This window comes from Mustela nivalis, assembly GCF_964662115.1.
Source record: "Mustela nivalis genome assembly, chromosome: 9".
Taxonomy (NCBI): domain Eukaryota; kingdom Metazoa; phylum Chordata; class Mammalia; order Carnivora; family Mustelidae; genus Mustela; species Mustela nivalis.
The window spans coordinates 50,368,873-50,392,338 of record NC_139028.1 but is presented as its reverse complement, the minus strand read 5'-3'; positions in this window follow the sequence as shown (position 1 = coordinate 50,392,338).

Genomic DNA, 23,466 nt, shown 5'->3' with positions numbered 1-23,466 from the left:
CATGATATACAAATAGTAAGCATAAGAAGGCTGGACTGGTTATGCTAATATCTGATAAAATAGACTAATAAAAAGAGAAATACTATAGATTATATTTTATAAAAATAAGAGAAATCATTAGGAAGAAATAATAAAGATGTCTATGTACTTAATTACAGAGTCACAATATACACAAATCAAAAATTGAGAAAATTAATGAGAAATCATCTTTTCATCAAAGTAGAAAATTTTAACAACTTTCTTTAAGAAACTGGGAGAGCAGCTAAGTAAAAACTCAACAAGGACGTGAAAGATCTCAATAGCACTACGAACCATGTTAATCTAATTATATTTATATAGAGTATTCTACCCAATAACCAAAGAATATACATTCTTCCCAAGTACATATGATAGATTCACTGAGATTAAACCATCCTCTCAAGTATAAAACAAGGCAATTAGAGGCCTCTGGGTGACTCAGTGGTTAAAGCCTCTGCCTTTGGCTCAGGTCATGGTCTCAGGGTCCTGGGATCGAGCCCCACATCAGACTCTCTGCTCAGCTGGGAGCCTGCTTCCCACCCCCCGCCTGCCTCTCTGCCTGCTTGTGATCTCTCTCTGTCAAATAAATAAATAAGTAATCTTAAAAATAAAATAAAATAAAACAAGGCAATTAACTTTAAAAAATCTGAATTAGGCAGTGTGTTTCACATCAATGTAATTAAATTAGAACCTAATAACAATAAATACTGAGGTAACTCTATATATCTGGAAATTAAACTACACCTTTTAAATAATTCATGGATCAAAGAATGAACTACAAGAAAATTTTAAAAATATTTAGAATTGATATGATTAAAATACAACGTATCGGGGTGCCTGGGTGGCACGATGAGTTAAGTGTCTGACTCTTGATTTTGGCTCAGTTTGTGATCTTAGGGTTGTGAGATCGAGCCTTGTGATTGGCTCCATACTTTGCATGGAGTCTGCTTGGTTTCTCTTTCCCTCTTTCTAACCCTCCCCCACTGCACTCACGTGCATACATGCTCCCTCTCTCTCTAAAATAAATAAATAAATCTCTTTAAACATACAACATATCAAAATGTGTAAGGTGTAAGTAAAGCTAGTAAGTGGAAAATTTATATGCATATATTAGGAAAAAAGAAATATCTACAAAGTAAAAGGAAGTTAATAGGGAGCAGAAATAAATTATATTAAAAATAGGTAGATAATAGGGAAAATAACTAAGTAAAAACCTGGTGCTCTGAGAAAAATCAACAGAATTAATGGTTCCATGGCCAGAACTTTTGGGCAAAAGGTGGGACAATACAAACCAACAACCTCAGTAATTAATGTTTGATCTCTAGGATTTGTCACCACAGATACTACACATTAAAAGAATAAGAGAACTTTGGGCAAAAGGTTTGACAACTTACATGAAATGTACAGATGCTATGAAAGATAAAACAGAAAAATTGACACAAAAGGAAACAGAAAAACTGAATAATAGTCTTATGTCAAGTGAAGAAAAGGAATTTTTTTACCCAACATTGGAACTCCAGACCTAGGATTTCACTGTGGGGTTGACAATGTCTTCCCTGAAGCTTCTTCCTCTGGGGACATCATTGTATGTTTCCTATAGGAGGTGAATTGGGGAGGGATGGTGGTAGTGTGGAGCAAGGCCACGGAGGGGGGGTGCTGCAGCAGGATAAGGTTGCATAGGATGCTTGGATTCTGGATTAGAAAAAAAAATTTTTTTTCTATCTTGTTACAGTATCGATTTAACCCGAGCAGCAGCCAGCCACAAATCAAGGGAGAGAACTGGAAACTCAGAGGAGGGAAAGACCAATCCTTTCACTGAGTAACAATAAATAATGTCAGTGCCTTGAGGCAAACAGATCTACATTACTTCCTCTAAAGGATAGCATGTAGGCCAGAATAAAAGAGTTAAAAGAAAAAGAAGTCTTGAGATCCTTAACCAGAGGCCAACAGTCTCTAATTAAATAAGTCTCTAAACATTAAGGTATACAATTAAATTGAATAGATCTTTAGTCTATTATAATCATTTCCTATCTTTGCTATATTTTTTCCACTTCTTTAAAACAGAAAAGACTAACCTCTTTTCTTACACCTACTTTTCAATTTCTTACACCTAGTTGTACTTTTAACCTGAATTGATCCATCACCTTCCCATCCCACCCCTAACCTGCAGCTTTACCATTGGGGGAATAAATCAACATCCACGTAGCAAGCTCAGAGAGACAGGGGTAGAAGGGGTAGAAAAAATACCAAAGGACATCCAGCATCCAATTTTCTCTCCCAGGGACTTCTTCCTACTCTGTTAGGTTTATTCTTAATGTTAGTCTGTGGTCTATGGCCCCCCTTTCCCAACTTCCAGGTCTGATGATTTATAATAACAGAAAAAATAAGTTGTTCCTCCTAGAAATATTGGAAGTCAGGATTCTTTCTGATAATGAGCAAAGAAGATTGACATTAAAACTACTTCATTAAGTAAACCTAATTAACTGACTATCTCAATATCATCTTTTATAATTTATGCTTTTACTTTTATTTATGATTTATCATTCTATGGCTCTCCCATTCAGAACCGCAAAATATGTTCATGTGCCTATATTTTCCACAACAAGATCCAGACAACAAAGACTTAAGATAAAAAACACCAAATTTAGATATGGCTTTCTTCCACGCGCTAGTGAGTGCTCCATACGCAATAACATCTTACATTCACACAGCTTTGAAGTTTCTTATCTCTCTGGGCTCTCAGGAAAAACAGTAGAGTTTAACCAGGATACCAGTCTGTCAGGTCCACACCTGAGACTGAAAAAGCTTTGGTTTAGAAACAGATTATCAGAAAAATCAGCAAATACCTTCGGAAGAAAAGGTTATTAACTACACAGTAACATGCAGTTTTATCATTAATTTAAACTTTGATTCACATAGTCAAGCATTGATTCAAACATTAATGCTCCTGAAATTGTAAGTTAAGTCCTCTTTTCTGCTCATAGAAAAGGCCTGGGGGTGCCTGGGTGGCGTAGTAGGTTAAGCTTCTGCTTTTGGCTCAGGTCATGATCTCAGGGTCCTGGGATTGAGCCCCTCATTGGGCTCTCTGCTCAGCAGGGAGCCTGCTTCCCCCTCTCTCTCTGCCTGCCTCTCTGCCTACTTGTGATCTTTCTCTCTGTCAAATAAATAAATAAATAAAATCTTAAAAAAAAAAAAAGGCCCTGTATCTCTAGACCATTGGTTATAAGACAGGTATTTTTCACTGTGGGCTCAGGAATAAGTTCCCGTTTCTCACACCAAGGCTTTCTCAAGTCCCAGCAGCACTTTGTATTCCTCACAGTGAATCAAAGGGACCCGGTATCATGACTTTCACCACCACAGAGCATTCACTTGCAATCAGGAAGTCCATACATCGGTGCGTCACAGAGTGCTGTAGCAACAGAGAGAGGGTATCCCACCAATCTCGCTCAAATCTCTAGACCATTGCACTCCAGTTTGCCCAGGACATCACCAACGTATGCCTCTTTTCCTAGTTTTATTATTAATAGTCCCCTTCCTATTCCCTCCTACTATGACTTTCAAAGAGCTGCTGATTTGGGCTACGAGTTACGTGGTCACTTTATGGTGTCAGCGTGATGTCAGAGTGGGTCTTAGCACCAGCCACACACTCTTTACCTTCCTACAGCAATGTAGGTTTTGATGTTGGACCCAGATAGCGTATTACCCCTTCCTTATTATGAATATTGTTTGGGAGGCTGGGTTGTCCTTTTCTCCCAGCCAGCCAGAGGGCTTAATAACTTGAGTCTTCAAAGAGAAATAATCTCCATCCTGCAATCTTTCCTTCTAGAAACTTCCCTGAAAAGACAGGATGGGTTGCATAAATGAGGAATAAATATCCTGGAACTTCACCTTCAAACAGGATTTGACTCCTCGACTCTCTCAGAGCCAAAAATGGATCCCGTAACTGCCTGCACTACCACCCAGCCAATATGTGGGTAGTTGCTTTGCTTTCTAACAACCAAAGGGGCTTCTTAAATGATGACCAGTTACATTCTGGTCATAGGTAGCTTGATCATACCACCATCATCAACAGAAAGAGCAAACATCCTTTATTTAATTTTTAAATTATTATTATTATTATTTTAGAGAGAAAGCACAAGCAGGGAGAGGCAGAAGGGAAAGGAGAGACAGAATCCCAAACAGGCTTCATGCTCAGCTCAGAGACCAACACAGGGTGCTCAATCCCACAACCCTGAACTGAGATCATGACCTGAACTGCCTTTTAGGTACATATATCTTTTCTTTCTCTCTCTCTTTAAGACACACACACACACACACACACACACACACACACATGCACACACATACTCTACATTAAAATCTTTGAAAGTCAGCACAAAAAATCACTCAACCAATTTAATTGTTTGTCTGCAAAGGTACCAAGTCTTCATAAAAAAAAACATAAGTGAAGTGCCAAAACCCTGATTCAGCAAAATATTATCAGTTCTGCTGCAGCCTCTTTCCCCAGAGAAATCATCCTATAATAGTTGGTTTTTCCTAGAAATGGAAAAAAGAGTCTTTTTCCTTGCTTCTCCCTTTAACACACACATATGTACAATTTATTAATATAGAGGTTCCAATTCCTTCATTGTATCCCCTAACTGTTGCTTTTGACCATACTTCCATTCCTCCACAAATAATCTTTCTAAAGAAGTGTCTGTGGGGGTGGTGGTTGGGGTGTTGGGGAGAGAGGTAGTGAGAAATGCACAAAGCCCCTTAGGAACTGCTTCTTTGTGGTGGCTCAAAGTCTCACTCAATTTTGCAGTGTTTGCTAGTCAAAATATTTTAGGCACAATATATTTATGTTCTTAATCTCTTCTCCCACCTCCCAAAATATGACATCAAAAGCTGACTGAAGAATTAGCTTCTGATGATCCAACCCACCACGAACACACACACACAACACACACATCAACAAACCCACAGCATCCCCAGCCATCAAAGTGTTAAAAGTACTGCTTTGTATTTAATTGTTCATCATCACTAGCCCTCAGGGAGATTCAAATTAAAACTACATTGAGATATCACCTTACACCAGTTAGAATGGCCAAAATTAGCAAGACAGGAAACAACATGTGTTGGAGAGGATGTGGAGAAAGGGGAACCCTCTTACACTGTTGGTGGGAATGCAAGTTGGTACAGCCTCTTTGGAGAACAGTGTGGAGATTCCTCAAGAAATTAAAAATAGAACTTCCCTATGACCCTGCCATTGCACTCCTGGGTATTTACCCCAAAGATACAGATGTAGTGAAAAGAAGGGCCATCTGTACCCCAATGTTTATAGCAGCAATGGCCACGGTCGCCAAACTGTGGAAAGAACCAAGATGCCCTTCAACAGATGAATGGATAAGGAAGATGTGGTCCATATACACTATGGAGTATTATGCCTCCATCAGAAAGGACGAATACCCAACTTTTGTAGCAACATGGATGGGACTGGAAGAGATTATGCTGAGTGAAATAAGTCAAGCAGAGAGAGTCAATTATCATATGGTTTCACTTATTTGTGGAGCATAACAAAAATCATGGAGGAAATGGGGAGTTAGAGAGAAGGGAGTTGGGGGAAATTGGAAGGGGAGGTGAACCATGAGAGACTATGGACTCTGAAAAACAATCTGAGGGGTTTGAAGTGGCGGGGGGGGCGGAGGTCGGGGTACCAGGTGGTGGGTATTATAGAGGGCACGGATTGCATGGAGCACTGGGTGTGGTGAAAAAATAATGATACTGTTATGCTGAAAATAAATAAATCAAAAAAAAAAAAAAAGAATTTTAGCTTCATGCTTCAACTGGTTTCCAAAACAAATCTCGCCTGCATCCTGGAGCATCAGAGGGCTTGTCCATATAGAGCTCCATATAGAGCGGTGTGGAAATTCACCGTTGTTGGTAAAATTCAAACACACCCATTAAAACCAATCTAGCTTTGAGGGTCTTTATTTCATGGTTGAGGCAAAGGCTTCAGATCTGGAGGTAAAGAAGCAAGATGCACTTGGACCTTAACATACTGTGCATCTCCAGCTTTTCCTCTGGAAAAAGTACAGATGGTGTTTTATAGAAATTTCCTATACCTCCTTCAATTGAAAATAATAAGATGACTTCTGAGAATGAATTTAGTATCTGTTACCCTGAGAACATCTATTTATTTGCTTGTATTCCTTCCCCAAGGCCCCACAACTAAATTGTAACCCTTTAGAATATAGAGCTGTGTTTTGCTGACTTGAGGATCTTCCACATCTAGCATGGCACAGTAAGAGTTAATGAAAATGAATTGAACTGATTTCCACATTGTAGAAGCCATACCATTTTAAATGAAAGTGAATCACAAGTTGCTTTTTGCCACAATTTACAAAGACTTTAGACTTATTTAGACCGACTGACAGACAGTGTTCAAGATGGCATGCCATGACTAGATGGGTTGATGTTCACAGGTAAACTGTTTTTTGTTGTTTGTTTGCTTGGGCTGAATTAACTGGGTCACTTACTTACCTCCCTCTTTTCCAGTTATTACCTACATACAAACACAAGTTGAACCTACTAACATTAAAACCCCAGGTTAAAACAACAGCAACAACAACAACTAATGTTACATAGCTGGAAGGGGTAGGTGGTTTCCATTTTCTACATTTAAAAACTCCATGTGAGGCTGAAGTTGCCTTATCTTAATCCCAAGATTAACTTTGCCATTTGTAGCTCTAAACAGAGCCTGGATCCTTCAGAGAACTTGTCCATAGCATAGAGCGTGAGTCCCTCTGGGAAACCCTACACCTGGAATGGTTGGCTGACCTCTGAAATTCACAGACATGGCCTCCTAATCATTTAAGTTTGTTTTTTTTCCCCATTTTACAGCTCTTAGAAATAATAATATCAAGGCAATTTTGCTACTGAAAAATTTTGTTTGAAAAGATCCTGAGAAAAATAATTCTAAGAAAACGATGTTTGTTCCTAATCCTAATGTATCTTTCTTTTTAATTTTTTTAAAAATTCTATTTATTTATTTATTTATTTATTTTTAAAGATTTTATTTATTTGACAGAGAGAAATCACAAGTAGGCAGAGAGGCAGGTGGAGAGAGAGGAAGGGAAGCAGACTTCCTGCTGAGCAGAGAGCCCGATGCGGGGCTCCATCCCAGGCCAGGACCCTGAGATCAAGACCTAAGCTGAAGGAGGAGGCTTTAACCCACTGAGCCACATAGGTGCCCCTAGTTTTTTAAAATTTTAATTACAGTGTAGTAACAGAGTGTTGTATGCACAATATAGTGATTTTAAAATTCTCAGTGTTTATCAAGTTAAGTGTATGCTTAATCCCCTTCACTCTAACTCACTCATCCCCCTACTGCCTTCCCCTCTGTTTGTTCTCTATGGTGAAGAGCTAATTTTTGGATTGTCTCTTTTATTCTTTGTTTATTGTTTTAGCTATGACTTCTTCATTGCCAATTTGGATACCTTTTATTTCTCTTTGTTGTCTGATTGCTGTTGCTAGGACTTCTAATACTAGGTTGAACAAGACTGGTGAGAGTGGGCATCCTTGTCGTGTTCCTGATCTCAAAAGGAAGGCTGTCAGCTTTTGCCCATTGAGCATGATATTTGCTGTGGGTTTTTCATAGAGAGATTTAATGAAGTTCAGGAATATTCCCTCTATCCCTACACTTTGAAGCATTTTAATCAGGAACAGATGCTGGATTTTGTCAAATGCTTTTTCTGCATCAATTGAGAGGACCATGTGGTTCTTCTCTCTTCTCTTATTGATTTGTTCTATCAAATTGATTTGCAAATGTTGAACCATCCTTGTAACCCAGGGATGACTCCCTCCTGGTCATGGTGGATAATCTTTTTAATATGCTGTTGGATCCTATTTGCTAGGATCTTGTTGAGAATCTTAGCATCCATATTCATCAGTGATATTGGTCTGAAATTCTCCTTTTTGGTGTGGTTTTTGCCTGGTTTGGGGATCAGTCAAACTCTATCTCTTCGCAGATGACATGATACTTTATATGGAAAACCCAAAAGGCTCCACCCCCAAACTTCTAGAACTCATACAGCAATTCAGTAATGTGGCAGGATACAAAGTCAATGCACAGAAATCAGTTGCTTTCTTATACACTAACAGTGAAAATACAGAAAGGGAGATTAGAGAATCAATTCCATTTACTATAGCACCAAGAACCATAAGATACCTGGGAATAAACCTAACCAAAGAGGTAAAGGATCTGTACTCGAGGAACTACAGAACACTCATGAAAAAAATTGAAGAAGACACAAAAAGATGGAAGACCATTCCATGCTCTTGGATTGGAAGAATAAACATTGTTAAAATGACTATACTGCCTAGAGCAATCTATACTTTTAATGCCATTCCTATCAAAACTCCACCAGTATTTTTCAAAGAGCTGGAGCAAATAATCCTAAAATTTGTATGGAATCAGAAGAGACCCCTAATTGCTAAGGAAAAACAAAATTAGGGGCATCGCATTACCTGATTTCAAGATTTACTACAAAGCTGTGGTCACCAAGACAGCACGGTACTGGCACAAAAACAGACACACAGACCAGTGGAACAGAATAGAGAGCCCAGATATGGACCCTCAACTCTATGGTCAAATAATCTTCAACAAAGCAGGAAAAATATACAGTGAAAAAAAAGACAGTCTCTTCAATAAATGGTGCTGGGAAAATTGGGACAGCTATATGTAGAAGAATGAAACTCAACCATTCTCTTACACCATTCACAAAGATAAACTTGAAATGGAGAAAAGACCTCAATGTGTGACAGGAATCCATCAGAATCCTAGAAGAGAACATAGGCAGTAACCTCTTCAGTATCAGCCACAGCAACTTCTTTCAAGATATGTTTCCAAAGACAAAGGAAACAAAAGTGAAAATGAACTTTTGGGACTTCATCAAGATCAAAAGCTTCTGCACAGCAAAGGAAATAGTCAACAAAACAAAGAGGTAACCCACGGAATGTTTATGGTTTTAGTTATTAAATTCCAAAAGAAGAGAAATCATATGGTACGTGTCTTTCTCTGATTGACTTGTTTTTCTCAGTACTATACCCTCTGGAACTGTCCATGTTATTGCAAATGGCAAGATTTCATTCCTTTTTACAGCTGAGTAATATTCCATTGTTCATATATACCATCTCTTGCTCATTCATTTATCTATCAGTGGACACTTGGTCCACTTCCATAACTTGGCTATTGTAAATAGTGTTTCAATAAACATAAAGGTGCATGCATCATTAAAATTAGTCTTTTTTGTATTTTGGGGGTAAATAGCTAGGAGTGAAATTACTGGATTGCAGGTAATTCTATTTTTAATTTTTTGAGGAACCTCCATATTATTTTTCACAGAGGCTGCATCATTTTTTTGTGATTCAGGTAATTTTTATTATTAACATATAATGTATTATTTGTTTCAGATGTACAGGTATATGATTCATCAGTCTTACACAATTCACAGTGCTCACCATAGCACATACGCTCCCCAATGTCCATCACCCACTCACCCTATTCCTCTGTCTCCCTTCACTCCAACAACACTCTGTTTCCTGAGATTAAGAGTCTCTTACAATTTGTCTCCCTTTCTGGTTTCTTCTTGTTTAATTTTTTCCTCTCTTCCCCTAGGTTCTTCTGCCTTGTTTCTTAAATTTCACATATCAGTGAGATCATATGATAATTATCTTTCTCTGATTGACTTATTTCATTCTGCATTATACCCTCTAGTTCCATCCACACCATTGCAAATGGCAATATTTCATATTTGATGGCTGTATAATATTCCACTGTAGATATGTACCACATCTTCTTTATCCATTCATCTGTCAATGGACATCTAAGTTCTTTCCATAGTTTGGCTATTGTGGATATAGCTGCTATAAACATTGGGATGCAGCTGCCCCTTCATTTCACTACATTTGTATCTTGGGGGTAAATACCCAGTAGTACAATTGCTGAGTTGTGGGGTATTTCTATTTCCAACTTTTTGAGGAACCTCCATACTGTTTTCCAGAGTGGATGCACCAGCTTGTGTTCCCACCAACAGTGTAAGAGGGTTCCCCTTTCTTTATATCCTCGCCAACATCTGTTGTTTCCAGACTTGTTAATTTTAACTGGTGTGAGGTGATATATCAATGCGGTTTTGATTTGTATTTCCATGATTACCAGTGATATTGGGGTTTTCCCATGCATCTCCTGGCCATTTGGATGTCATTTTTGCAGAAATTTCTGTTCATATATTCTGCCCATTTCTTAACTGGATTATTTTGTTCTTTGGGTGTTGTTTGGTAAGTTCTTTATGGATTTTGGATACTAACCGTTTATCTGATATGTCATTTGCAAATATTCTTTCCCATTATGTCAGTTGTCTTTTGGTTTTGTTGACTTTCCTTTGCTGTGCAAAAGCTTTTGACAGTCTCTTCAATAAAGAGACTTGGCAGTTCATTTCTGCCTTTGTTTCCCTTGTCTCTGGAGACTTGTCTAGCAAGAAGCTGCTGTGGCCGAGGGTCACAGAGGTTGCTGCCTGTGTTCTACTCAAGGATTTTGATGGATTCCTGTCTCACATTTAGGCCTTTCATCCATTTTGAGTTATTTTTGTGTATGGTGTAAGGAAATGGTGCAGTTTCGTTCTTCTGCGTGTGGCTGTCCAATTTTCCCAAGACCATTTGTTTAACAGGCTGTTTTTTCCCATTGGATATTCTTTCCTGCTTTGTCAAACATTAACTGACCATAGAGTTAAGGGTTCATTTTTGAGTTCTCTATACTGTTCCATTGATCTATGTGTTTGTTGTTTTGTTTGTTTGTTTTTTGGTGTTTTTTGTTTTGTTTTGTTTTTTTTGGTTTTTTTGCCAGTAGGCTGCACCATTTTGTATTTCCAAAAAGAGTATACAAGTGTTCCTTTCTCTCCACATCCTCAACAACTCTTATTGTGTTGTTGATTGTAGCCATTCTAACAGGTGTGAGGTGATATCTTGTGGTTTTGATTTGCATTTCCCTGATTAGTGGTGTTAAGCATCTTTTCATGTGTTTGTTGACCATTTGGATGTCTTCTTTCTTTTTTCTTTAACAGATTTTTAAATATTTAATTTTATTTTTTTCAGTGTTCCAAGATTCATTGTTTATGCACTACACCCATGCAATATGTGCTTTCTTTAACACCCACCACCAGGCTCACCCATTCCCCCACCCCCTCCCTTCCAAAACCCTCAGTTTATTTCTCAGAGTCTACAGTCTCTCATGCTTCATCTTCCCCACCAATTTACTCCAATTCACTTTTCCTTTCCTTCTTCTAATGTTCTCCATGTTATTCCTTTTGCTCCACAAGTAAGTGAAACCAAATGATAATTGACTTTCTCTACTTGACTTATTTCATAGTGTCTATACTTGGTTTTGGTATCAGGGTAATGATGGCCCCATAGAATGAATTTGGAAGCTTTCCTTCCTTTACTATTTTTTGTAATAGTTTGAGAACGGTAGGCATTAACTCCTCTTTAAGTGTTTGGTTAATACATCTTTTCTTAAGATTGATCCTAAAGACCCTGAATCGAGACATGATGTGGTTCGATGGAAGGCAAGAGATTCCAATTCTAAAAGCAAGTTTCAACATAAAGATGAAATGTTCTTTCCCCATCCCTTTATTAAATATCTTGTATATCTTTTTCACAGAGCTATAATCAAATGATGCTGAAATAGATAGGATAGTTTACATGCCCAGTTAATAACCACTGAGGGTTAGGAGGAGGGTTTGTAATTGCACAGCATACAGTCTTACTTTGTTTCTCTCCCTTTCTGTTAGTTTAGAAACTAGTCCCTGTACAGGGAAGGAAAGGGGAGACCAAAGAAAGAGTTAGCCTGCTCCAGATTGATAATAGGAAGTTTTAATAAGCAAGAGAACTTATGAAAAGCTTGGCTTGGCAGCAGCAAGACAAGTAGATCTCTGCATTTGGTCACCAGAATCTGACAAGCCCTTATAGTGGCCTTAACAGAATTCAGTTGCATGTACAATTAGTCTCAATCTCTCTCAAGATTGGGTCCTTAGAATGGTTCCAGATGTGGAAACAGTGAGCGTACATTCCAAGGACAGAGAGGCTGAGGACTCTCTGATAGCCCGGATTTAACTTGAGGGTCAACCTGTGGTCATGTCCTCTTGATGATCTCCTGTAATACCTTGTTCTCCTTCTACTGTCTTCTTTTCAGATTGCTTTGAATTTCTCAGTGATGCTTCTTCCCTTAAGCATTATCCTTTATCTAAAGCCTTGACACTAATCAAAATCCAGATCCTAGTGCTGAATATTTACTGGAAATAGACTTCTTAAGACATATTATGTAAAAAACAAACAGTTAATACAAAAAATTATAGTGTAATGGTTTTTTTGGTGATCATTTTATGCTTTTGTTGGACTTGCTGTGATCCCTTAAAATATAAGCTTATTGAAAGTTGGACTGGAGATTCCCTCTATTTTTTCCTTAGAAAATGTTGTAGTTAGTAAGCAGGGAAATTTGTATTGTTCTGTGCTCTAAAGACCCTCAGATTTCATCAAAATTGAGTAGTCAGTTCTAAAAGTTTGCATGGTTTATTCAGTGCATATGAATATTTCCATAAAGTCTGTAGATAAAATACCGACGAAGAAGCATAGTTTCCTTGGTGATCTCCTCCAATAATCTCTTGTTCTTCCATTTCAGTAATATCCCTGTAGATCTCTACTGGCTTACTGAGGTTATAAATCATTTCAGAACAGTGGTAATGTCAGCATCACTCACAGTTACTAAGGAGCAACAATTTTTTAATGATTACATTGGAGGCATTTTTTATTATAAACCATGATTTCAATTTGATCTATTAGAAGTCATTAAAGTTAATGTTGAGAATAGAGAATGTAAAGTGAAGTGGAAGTGGGTATTATGGAGGGCACATATTGCATGGAGCACTGGGTGTGGTATATAAACAATGAATTCTGGAACACTGAAAAGAAATTAAGAAAATAAATAGAAATTAAAAAAAATAAAATGTGACTTTATAAATAATGGTTTATACCTATTTTCAAAGATATTTCAAAGAGAAGAAAAATTACATGAAGGTGCTTTATAAAATAAACATCTAACCTATGAAATAAAAATTGGAATGCACATGTTGAAATTTAGTTTTTTCCTACGTAGAAAATTACTGCATTCAGTAATTTAGTAATCAGATATTTAGATTTTTTTTTACATTTACCTTTTAAACAAACATAATAATGCTAATAGTTCTACTAGTCAATTAGTATAGACTCAGCATATTTGTTTGCATCTCTATCTTATTTTTCTGTCTATACTTTCTATATAATACCTACAGGGAAATACAAACTTGGTAGTAAAACACAGAACTTTCCAATATTTAGTTAAGTGTTCCTCAAGCTTTTTAAACTAATGGCTTCCTAAAGGGCACTGTAATTTTATAAAACACCATGATGCACTTAAATGAAAACTTTAAACAATTACAAACATGCACTATGTTACATGAGCGATCATCTGTGGCAGAGAAAGTGCTATAAACTTATAAAATTTATTTCATTTTCTTCCTGATCAAACAGGAGGATACATATCCTAATGATTAGAGTAAATTCGGCATCATCAATTTCATTCTGGCCAATAGAATTGAGTGAAAGTGATGTGTTCCATGACTGATACATAAGACCATCTAGATGATTCTTCACATATTATTCTCCTGTCTTGCCGAAATGTTATGTTAAAGATGGAGGTTACATGATATGGAAATGACTGGATTCCTGAATGACTGCATGGAGCACAAATCTGACCAACTCATATTGGGCTATAATAGGAACAAAAAGTAAAACTTTATTATTTTAAACCAATAAAGTTTTGAGGTTATTTGCTTCAGCAACTAGACATACTTATCCTAATACATCTTATATAGATTTTAGTATGTGAAAATAATAACAAACATCAATAGTTTTAGATAAATGTATTGAAAAAAATTTTTGTCACACCTGGGACTAACTGAAATAATTCAAATTTATTATTAGAATCCTTTGTTCTTATTAGAGTATAACTTGAGAACAACTGCTTCTAAATAAAATGGGGACTGAATTTTGTCATGAAATTATCATCAAGGCTTACCATATATGACTGATGCAGGTGACAAGCTGTATTTCAGTCCGGTAAGTAAATATTTCATTTGACAAGGGAAGGATATAATCTACTTTTAGGTGAAGAATAGGGCTATAGATAGTCAAATATTTGCAAATAATAGATGATGGAAATAACACTTTCCCTATGAGATACAAGAATTTCTATGAAACTATATTAATTGAGGAAACACCCAAAAAGCAAATAATCCAATTAAGAAATGGGCAGAAGACATGAATAGGCATTTTTCCAAAGAAGACATCCAGATGGCCAACAGACCTGTGAAAAGATGCTCATCATCACTGGTCATCAAGGAAATGCAAATCAAAATTATCTGATGTCTCCTCACATCTATCAAAATGGCTTAAATCAAAAACAGAAGAAATAACAGGTGTTAGTAAGATTATGGAGAAAGAGGAACCTCTTGCACTCTTGGTGGGAAAGCAAACCGGTATGACCATTCCGGAAAACAGTATTGAGTTTCCTCATAAAGTTAAAAGTAGAACTACTCTATGATCCAGCAACTGCACTACAAGGTATTTACCTAAAAAATACAAAAATACTAATTTAAAGGGATACATACATCCTGATATTTATAACAGCAATATCTACAACAGCCAAATTATGGAAACAGCCTAAGTGTCCATCAACTGATGAATAGATGAAGAAGATGTGGTATATATTTATAAGAAGGAATTTTACACAGACATATAATCTTGCCATTTGCAATGACATGGATGAAGCTAGAGAGTATAATGCTAAGCAAAGTATATCAGTCAGAAAAAGACAAATACTGTATGATTTCACTCTATATGGAGCTTAAGAAGCAAAACAAATGGGGCACCTGGGTGGCTTAGTTGGTTAGGTGTCTTGCCTTCAGCTCAGGTCATAATCCCAGAGTCCTGGGATCAGTCCTGCATTGGGTTCCCTGCTCAGTGGGGAGCCTGTTTCTCCCTCTCCCTCTGCCTTTCCCCCTGCTCATGCTCTCTCTGTCTCTCAAATAAATAAATAAAATCTTAAAAAAAAAAAAAGAAACAAAACAAATGAGCAAAGGGGAAGAAAAAGAGAGAGAGGGAAAACTGAAAAACAGACTCTAAACTATAGAGAACAGACTCATGGCTGCCAGAAAGATGATGGGTGGGGGAATAGATTAAACAATTGATGGGGATTAAGGGGTACATTTACTGTGATGAGCACTGGGTGTTATTTCACTATATGTTATCTAACTGTAATTTAAATAAAAACTTAAAAAAATTGAAAGAAGATAACTAAGTAGTTAGATGTAGGTCATTGTCAAAGTCCTGGATTATGCTTTCAGTGATGGATTTGCAGGTGTTTTTTAAATTGTCAAACTAACCAAATAAATGAAACCATGTAATTCATAAACCAATGTTGGCAATATGTCATAAAACAAGGGATACGATTAATAAAATTGTATGTTACTGAGTTCAAAAGGAAAAAATTAAAACGCATTAATGAAGCAGAATAAAATCTAGCAAAAAACTTAGGTATATGAATATAACAGAAGACGAAAATGACATTTCAAATCACTGGGAAAGAATGAACTATTTAACAAATAGTATGTAGCACAACTGGTTATTTATTATATAAATATATATATATATATTTATATATTATCTCACAATATACAACCAAATGAGTATAGTCAATGGTATTTTAATAGCATACAGTGATAGACAGTAGCTACACTTGTGTTGGGCATAACATAACCTATAGAATTGTTGAATCATTATGTTACATGTCTGAAACTAATGTAATATTATGTGTCAACTGTACTAAAAGTAGTAAAAGAAAAACACTTCAAAAATATTCTTTAATGTTTTAAAAATCTCAGAAGAGCCTCTAAGCAAGACAAAAAAAAATATCAACTACAGAGAAAATGATTGACAGATGTCACTAGTAAAATTTTAAAACATCTATATGAGACTACCATAAATAATATTTCAAGAAAGGAGGTCACTTAGAAGAAAATATATTCACCTTATATAACAAAGGATGTATGAAGACCATCCGAAAATCATATAAATGATCTAATTAAAAAATAGGAAAAATGTACAGTAAAGCCACAGAAGAAAAATTATAAACGGTCAAACATATATGAAAAAATTATCAACCTACCTATTTATCAGATAATTCAGTTTAAAAAGATATTATTTTATCATTTGACAAAATGATAAAATTGTTTATAATATTTTTGATAGAGAGGAGTTTGCTGTGCTTTAAGTTGGTAGTTGTTAAGTTGGTAGTTGTTAAGTTTTAAGTTGGGAGGGCAATTTGTCAATAATAATTTTAACAGTTCATACCCTCCACGTCTGACACTTATATGTCTAAGTATCCATCAGCAGCATCAGTAAGATATCTTTTGTTTGTGATCAACAGAAACGCTAACCTAAAATGGTGTGGGCAGGAAAAGGAAATGTACTGGTTCATATAACTATAAATTCTAGGGCTGCTTCTTGCTGGCATCACAAACATCCTGTTTCAGGGATTGACATTAGGTCGAAAGGACTTCCTTCTCTATCTACTGCTTGGCTCTGCTTCCTTACTTTGGCTCCATTCCCAGGTAGGTTCATTCATAGCGGTGGCAGGAAGGCCGTAGCAGTTTCAACATTGTATTATATCTGACTAATAGTAAGTGGAAGATAATGTTTCTCTTCTAAATTAAATTAAAGCCATCATGCTCATGGGGGATGAAATGGATCATTTTGAACAGCATCGAAGAGTTGTGGAGGAGATTCGAACAAAAGTCGCTTGGATTTAATTATTTAAAAAAAAAAAAAAAGGATGCTAGATGGGCCAATACCTGAAGTACTCACTAGTCTGTAGTAAAGAAAGATACTCACCATAAAAAAAGAAAGAAATCCTGCCATTTACCACACCATGGATTGACCCTGAGGATTAAGCTTAGCAAAAAAAAAAAAAAAAAAAAAAGTCAAGCAGAGAAAGACAAATATCTTGTGATGTCACTTACAGGCGGAATCAAAAAGACAAAAAAAATGAAACAAAATTTATGGATACAAAAAACAGAGTGGTGGTTGCCACAAGGGAGAGGGGTAGTGGTGGGAGAGATGGGTGAAGGGGATCTGGAGGTATAGACTTCCAGTGTTGAAATGAATACATCATGACTTGGGGTGCTGCACAGTGATTGCAGTCAATGGTACCATAGTGCACATTTGAAGGTTATCAGGAGATTACAGCTAGAAAGTTATCTAAAGCAATGGAGCCAGAATTAAAAACCAAGTTGGAAAAAGAACTAGGATATCCAAAGCCTAAAAGGAGTGGGGATGGAGGAAGAGAGACTGAGAGTCACTGAATATCACCAGCATATTAAGAAAAGTGTTCCATAAGAAATAAATATCAAGATCTCTTGGTCACCAGATGTGCATTGCCTTTAATTTGCGGCAACCTCTCTGGCAAGCCCTAATGCTAGGCAATGGGTAGCATCTTTCAGCTGAGTCACCTTCAACACCACAATTCAACTTGTGTTTCTCTGCAAATAGAAATAAGGATGAGTCAATTCATTCAGAAGATAGACCCCTACTCTGAAGAAAAACTTCTAGGGTAGATTTCTAATTGAACAGGGAGACAATGTTGATGATAAAGAAGTTTCAAGTTTTACCGTGAGATGAGGTGAGCAAAGGAACATCTTGGAAACTTTAGTAAAAATTATCATAGAGAGGAGTCATATTATTTTCTCAAATACATTCATTTTGAGAAATTTCAAGCTTACAGGTCTTCAACTAAAATGGCAAATTATTACTATTTTGCCTCTTTTGCTCTCCTCCCACATGCACACCATATTTTTTCCCTCAAATCACTTGAAAGTTTCACATATAATAATATCTGAACACTGAGTATTTCACAGGTACCTCCTAAAAATAATTACATTCTACCATGTATACAAAAAACCTTTGTTACACTTTATCGTGGATATGCTCTCCAACAATATATGGCCCATATTTAAATATACCCACTACTCCAATATAGTCTATATACTATACCCTTACTACCTAGAGGGCAGTCTGCAGACTGAGCAACTGTATTACCTGGGAGTTTGTTAGAATTGTAGAACCTCACACTGTACTCATTTAACAGGATCCCAGTGATTCTAAACACATATAAGTTTGGGAATGGATGTTGTATCTTTTTTTTTTCCTTTTCAAATCTAGAACCCAGTTGAGAGAATCACATAGAATTTAGGTGTCTTACCTCTTTAGTATCCTTTAATGCAAAGTTCCTGACTTTTTTATTCTAACGACACTGACATTTTTAAAGAATCCAGCCCAATCATCATATAGAATCCCCCACATACATATTTGTCTGATCATTTTCTTAATAAAATCATGAGTCTTCCATTTATCCAAAGATATTACAAGGCTTTCGTTAATACTTGTTCACAAACCATGTTTCCTTCTATCTTCTCAGAACCATCTATAATAGCAGCTGACATTTAAATTTGCACTTTTATATGTACCTTATTTGTTCTCCATCATCCTATAAAGAGCCAGTATTTTTAGCTTTCATTTGACAGAAGAAAGAGAAGCCTGGTGAGGTCTGACAACTGCCCAGACTATTCCGAAGCAGTGCAATGGTCCGAGCACTTTCCCCAGTGCATTCTGTGAGAACCTCCAAAAGTTTACGATGTAAATGGAGGAGGAATCAGGGATCCAATGATTATTGACACGACAATATACTTTAGTTACAAAGTGGATTCTTATCCTATCTTTACTCACTAAAAAGATCATTCCAAAGTAACTAATTGCTTAGAAAACAGGAAAAACTAACTGATACCTACTTTCTTCTGAGTATAAATCTTGGTATGGAATGAGACACAAAAGATGCTTTAGAGCCTGACCTGGGCATCTCTCCCATGCAGAACTTTGGTGGAGGTATTCACGGGGCAGTAGTGCTGGGCAGCTCAGGTAGCCCACAACCAGTAAATACAAATCAGTTGAACACCAAAACCTGCTTTGTGACGTTTTTTTGTGAATCGAATCCCTCCAAGCTTCAGTTTCTAAGTAAATGGAGATCATCTGCCTGAGGCTGAATTTCAGGATTAGGTGAGCACTGTAGTAACCAAATGGGTGTATATTACTTTTAATGACTAAAATTTTTATCTCCATTTGGTAATTTTAGTCTCAGTGTTTGGAGTGTGGGAGACAGCAGATAGGAGATGAAAAAGACAATGCCATAAAAAGAAAAAGCTTGGTCTAAATGTCATCCACCGCCTCACTGGAAACCTAATCTCTTTCATATAGTCACAGAGGCCACTCTTAAGCTTTTCTGGAAATTGTTTATAGGAGAAGACATTATTAAATTTCCTGACATTGAGGAAGAATTGAACCTTATATTCCAAACTACACAAAAGTAGGGTACAGCAATTTGGAGCTATGGAAATAAACAGAGAATGGAAAACAAAATTGTTAGAATCTGAAGTTGAAAGAGGCAGCCTCTGTCCTTTGTGACTAGGAATACTTCATAGTTAATGAGTCCCCATCCTGTATGGAAGCTATTCTGAGTGATCTGAACATATTAGCTCTTGGAATTATTGAAGAATTCTAAGAGGTGAGAAACATTACTATTTCTATTTTACAGATGAAGAAACTAACAGTCAGACCTCAGTTCATTGAGCAAGTAAGTAGTAGAGATAAGTCTCACACCCACGTTACATTGCCTTACCCAGCGCAGTCTGCAGTGCCACACCCTGTAAAAGGCAGACCACTGGAGTTATGGACACAGGTCCCAAAGCCCTCTGCAGTGGACATGTCAGAGCAGACACGAGGAGATCACCAATCTGACATGGACTATTTGGAAATTGAGGACATTATGGCACAGAGTCTATGACAATAGAAATTAAAGAGTGATCCAGATCAGGGGGAGGGTGAGATAGAGAAAATGAGAAAGAAAAGAAAAGAAAGGATAATTTGGAGTCTAGGCATACACCTGGGCCATATACTCCTTGCAGAAGTCTTCTCTGCTCCTGAGTAGTCCCCATCGAGGAAGGATGGGAGTTATAGGGACACTGTTGTTGGTGCTCTGCTCCTCTCTCCTTCACCGGCTAGTACACCCCACCCCAGTGGCTTCAAGCATTGCTGCTTCCTCAGGAGAACTGCCCCCTGCTAGGCAGCAATGCTCCCCAGCCCAGTCCCATCTCCTTTAGATCATTACATCATGGCCAACAACTCAGTGACTGGGGCTGGGTAGCAAAGAGTGCCTCCACTGCCCCAAGTGGAAACCAAAACTATTGGACTGTTCATACTTCACAGCTCCCCACTGGGAAGAGGCTGAAGTGAGTCCAAACCTGAGCCATCATTGTTGATTCACTTCTTCCCACTGTCCTATCCTGTTCTCTTCTATCAGAATCCAGAAGTAAAACCACAAAAGCAATCCTTTTAAATGACATTATTACTTAAACTTACATTCTTGTGGCAAACTTTTACTATCTTCTGCTACGTGATCATTTGCTTTCATCAACCAAATAAGTTCAGCTACTATTTCTTACATTATTAATTTTTCTCCAGGCACTGGGATAAGCTCCCAACATAGTATTTTGTTTAATCTTCTTAAGAAATCATGGGGCACCTGGGTGGCTCAGTTGGTGAAGTGACTGACTCTTGGTTTTGGCTCATTGCATGACCTCATGGGTCCTGGGATTGAGCCCAGTCTCAGGCTCCAGGTTTAGCAGGGAATCTGCTTGAAGACTCTCTTCCTTTGTCCCTCCCCAACCTGTGTGCACACACACACACTCTCTCACACACATAAATAAATAAATAAATAAATAAATTAATTAATAAATAAATAAAGCTTGGAAAAACAGAGTTTTAGAGGGAAGAGGATTGGGGGGATGGGTGAGCCCGGTGGTGGATATTAAGGAAGGCACAGATTGCATGGAGCACTGGGTGTTATGTAAACAGTGAATCTTGGAACCCCAATATGACTCACGAACATTTACCCCACGTTAGTGTCCTGCTCATCCCTTACAAGCTTATGTAAGCAGGACTGAATTAACAAAAGTATCAATTCTCCTTGGAACATGCAATAGTTTTGTAGTTTTGGACATACCACAGCAGCAATGTTAGAGTGTTGTTGTTATAGACTTTATATCAGGTATGTATTTCTTGTATTTTCAGTGATTTTTAAGATCAAATATATGTGAAGGATTTACTGGAAAAACCCATGGGGATACATTCCAGATTATCTCTAATAATTTCACAACACTGTGTCCTGAGTGGGAGACAGCCCATAACCCACAACACTCCTATCTATGCAACACAGCGCAACCAACTGCATTCTTACCCACCTGTTCTCTGATGGGTATCAGTGGGGGAGGTATGCAGGACCCTTCTGGAACTAAATTCACAAAAACATGTGAATGTTACCAAATCAAAGGCAACTAGACTGAGCCAATACCATGAGAAAAAAAAAATGAGTACTACATAATATGGGCTGAAAGTCAGAAATTCTGGACCACCTCAGTGTCTCAGTTGGCTAAGCAGTTAAGCAATGAACTCTTGGTTTTGGCTCAGGTCATTCTCTCAGGGTCCTGGGATCCAGCCCTGTGTCCCGGCTCCATGTTCAGCACACAGGCTGTTTGTCCCTCTCTCTCCCACTCTGTTCCACCCCCCACCCACGCTCTGTCTCTCAAATAAATAAAATCTTTAAAAAAGAAAGTCAAATCCTATTCATCATAATTTTAACAAAATAAATTATGTGCTTATCCTGAAATGATATAAAATTGTTCCTCTTAATAATACCTGTGGAATAGAAGTCTGAGGAAAAAAAGGCCTTTCTAGAATTAATAACTTCAGACATGATATTATTTAGCCTTTTAAAGTAAATACTTATTTGGTACTGATTTTATTATTCACATGCTGAAAATAAATATTTTTTATGAGTGCTTCATTGAGAAGAAAGGATTTTTCTGGAGCTGTTTATTGTACTTCCTCACAAAAGCTTTTACAGTTCCATGAAAAAAAATCTGTATAGGCTCAGAATGTCAGACATATAAACACTATCCTCCATGAGTCATTGTGACAATGGGTCAGAAACATTGCTGTTTAGGGTTATATAAAACAGTTGCAGCCTAAAGTTGAAATAGGTTTTATGCTTATGATGCACTAGAGTCCTCACATCTATTCTTAATTTAGGTTTTTTTAATGCCTTATATTAAACAGAAAAAATCATAAAAAATCAATCATGGCAGGGTCTACACACCTATTGTCACCAGAGCCCCATCACTTTTCTTTACTACAACCTTTGGCTCTGCTGGCTTTTTTGGCCATTCATGTTTCTTTATTCTTGTCTTTCTTTTTGCAATCACATCCTAGGATAGATAAAAGATAAAATCCTTTGTATTTGCTAATAACATTCCACATAAAAAAAAGATGCCCACATAAATTGCAGAAGGATAATAACCTGAGCAAAGACGTAACACAATGGCTCCCATTCTCTATGCAAGCCAGGTTAGACCTTTCCAAAATTAATAGCTTTAGTTTAGATTAGCCATGATATTATTTAGCCTTTTAAAGTAAACACTTATTTGGCACCGATTATTATTCACATGCTTGAAAGTGACAGCCTCAGAATCATGTGGGATTTTTCTCAGTCTGGTGTTTGTGTATAGAATAACTATCATAATCTGTATGTTTGTACTTTGTGCTCAGACCAAATAAAAACGATGGTTTTTCAGTTGTAAGGCAACTATTCAATCCTATATTTTATGAAATTGAATTTTTTATACCATTCATAGCATTATGTTGTGTCTTACTTTATTATGCAAAATGTTAAAATGGTTTTATAACCATATTTTATGTACAAACCATTCCATTTGTTCCAAACTTTAATCTGGATCCAAACACTGGGTTTAATATATAATATGTAAAAATTAAAAAAAAACAATTTTAAGAAAATCATTTTTGTGTTTAGTTGATTTCACCTGAGGGTCCAAATATGATTCAAGTTTGTTGTTAGTTTGTTTGTCAAAGCATGTCATTGTGTATTCTGACTGCCTTCAGGACAAGCTGTGATATGTCTAGATTCCAGAGAAGCAGACTGTGATCCATTCGCAACAACCCTCCCCACCTTCTGCCATCAGCTCCAGTAAAGCAATGATCAGAATTTAGCCAGCTCAGCTTAGGTAAGATGTCAGGCTTCATGTGAAAAAAAGAAAAAAAAGAAAAAAACTACATTTACAAAACAGATCCCCAAATACATGCTGTGTGCCTGGCTTTGGGAGTTGATCCAGAAGTCTGGGGTGTACACAGACACACACA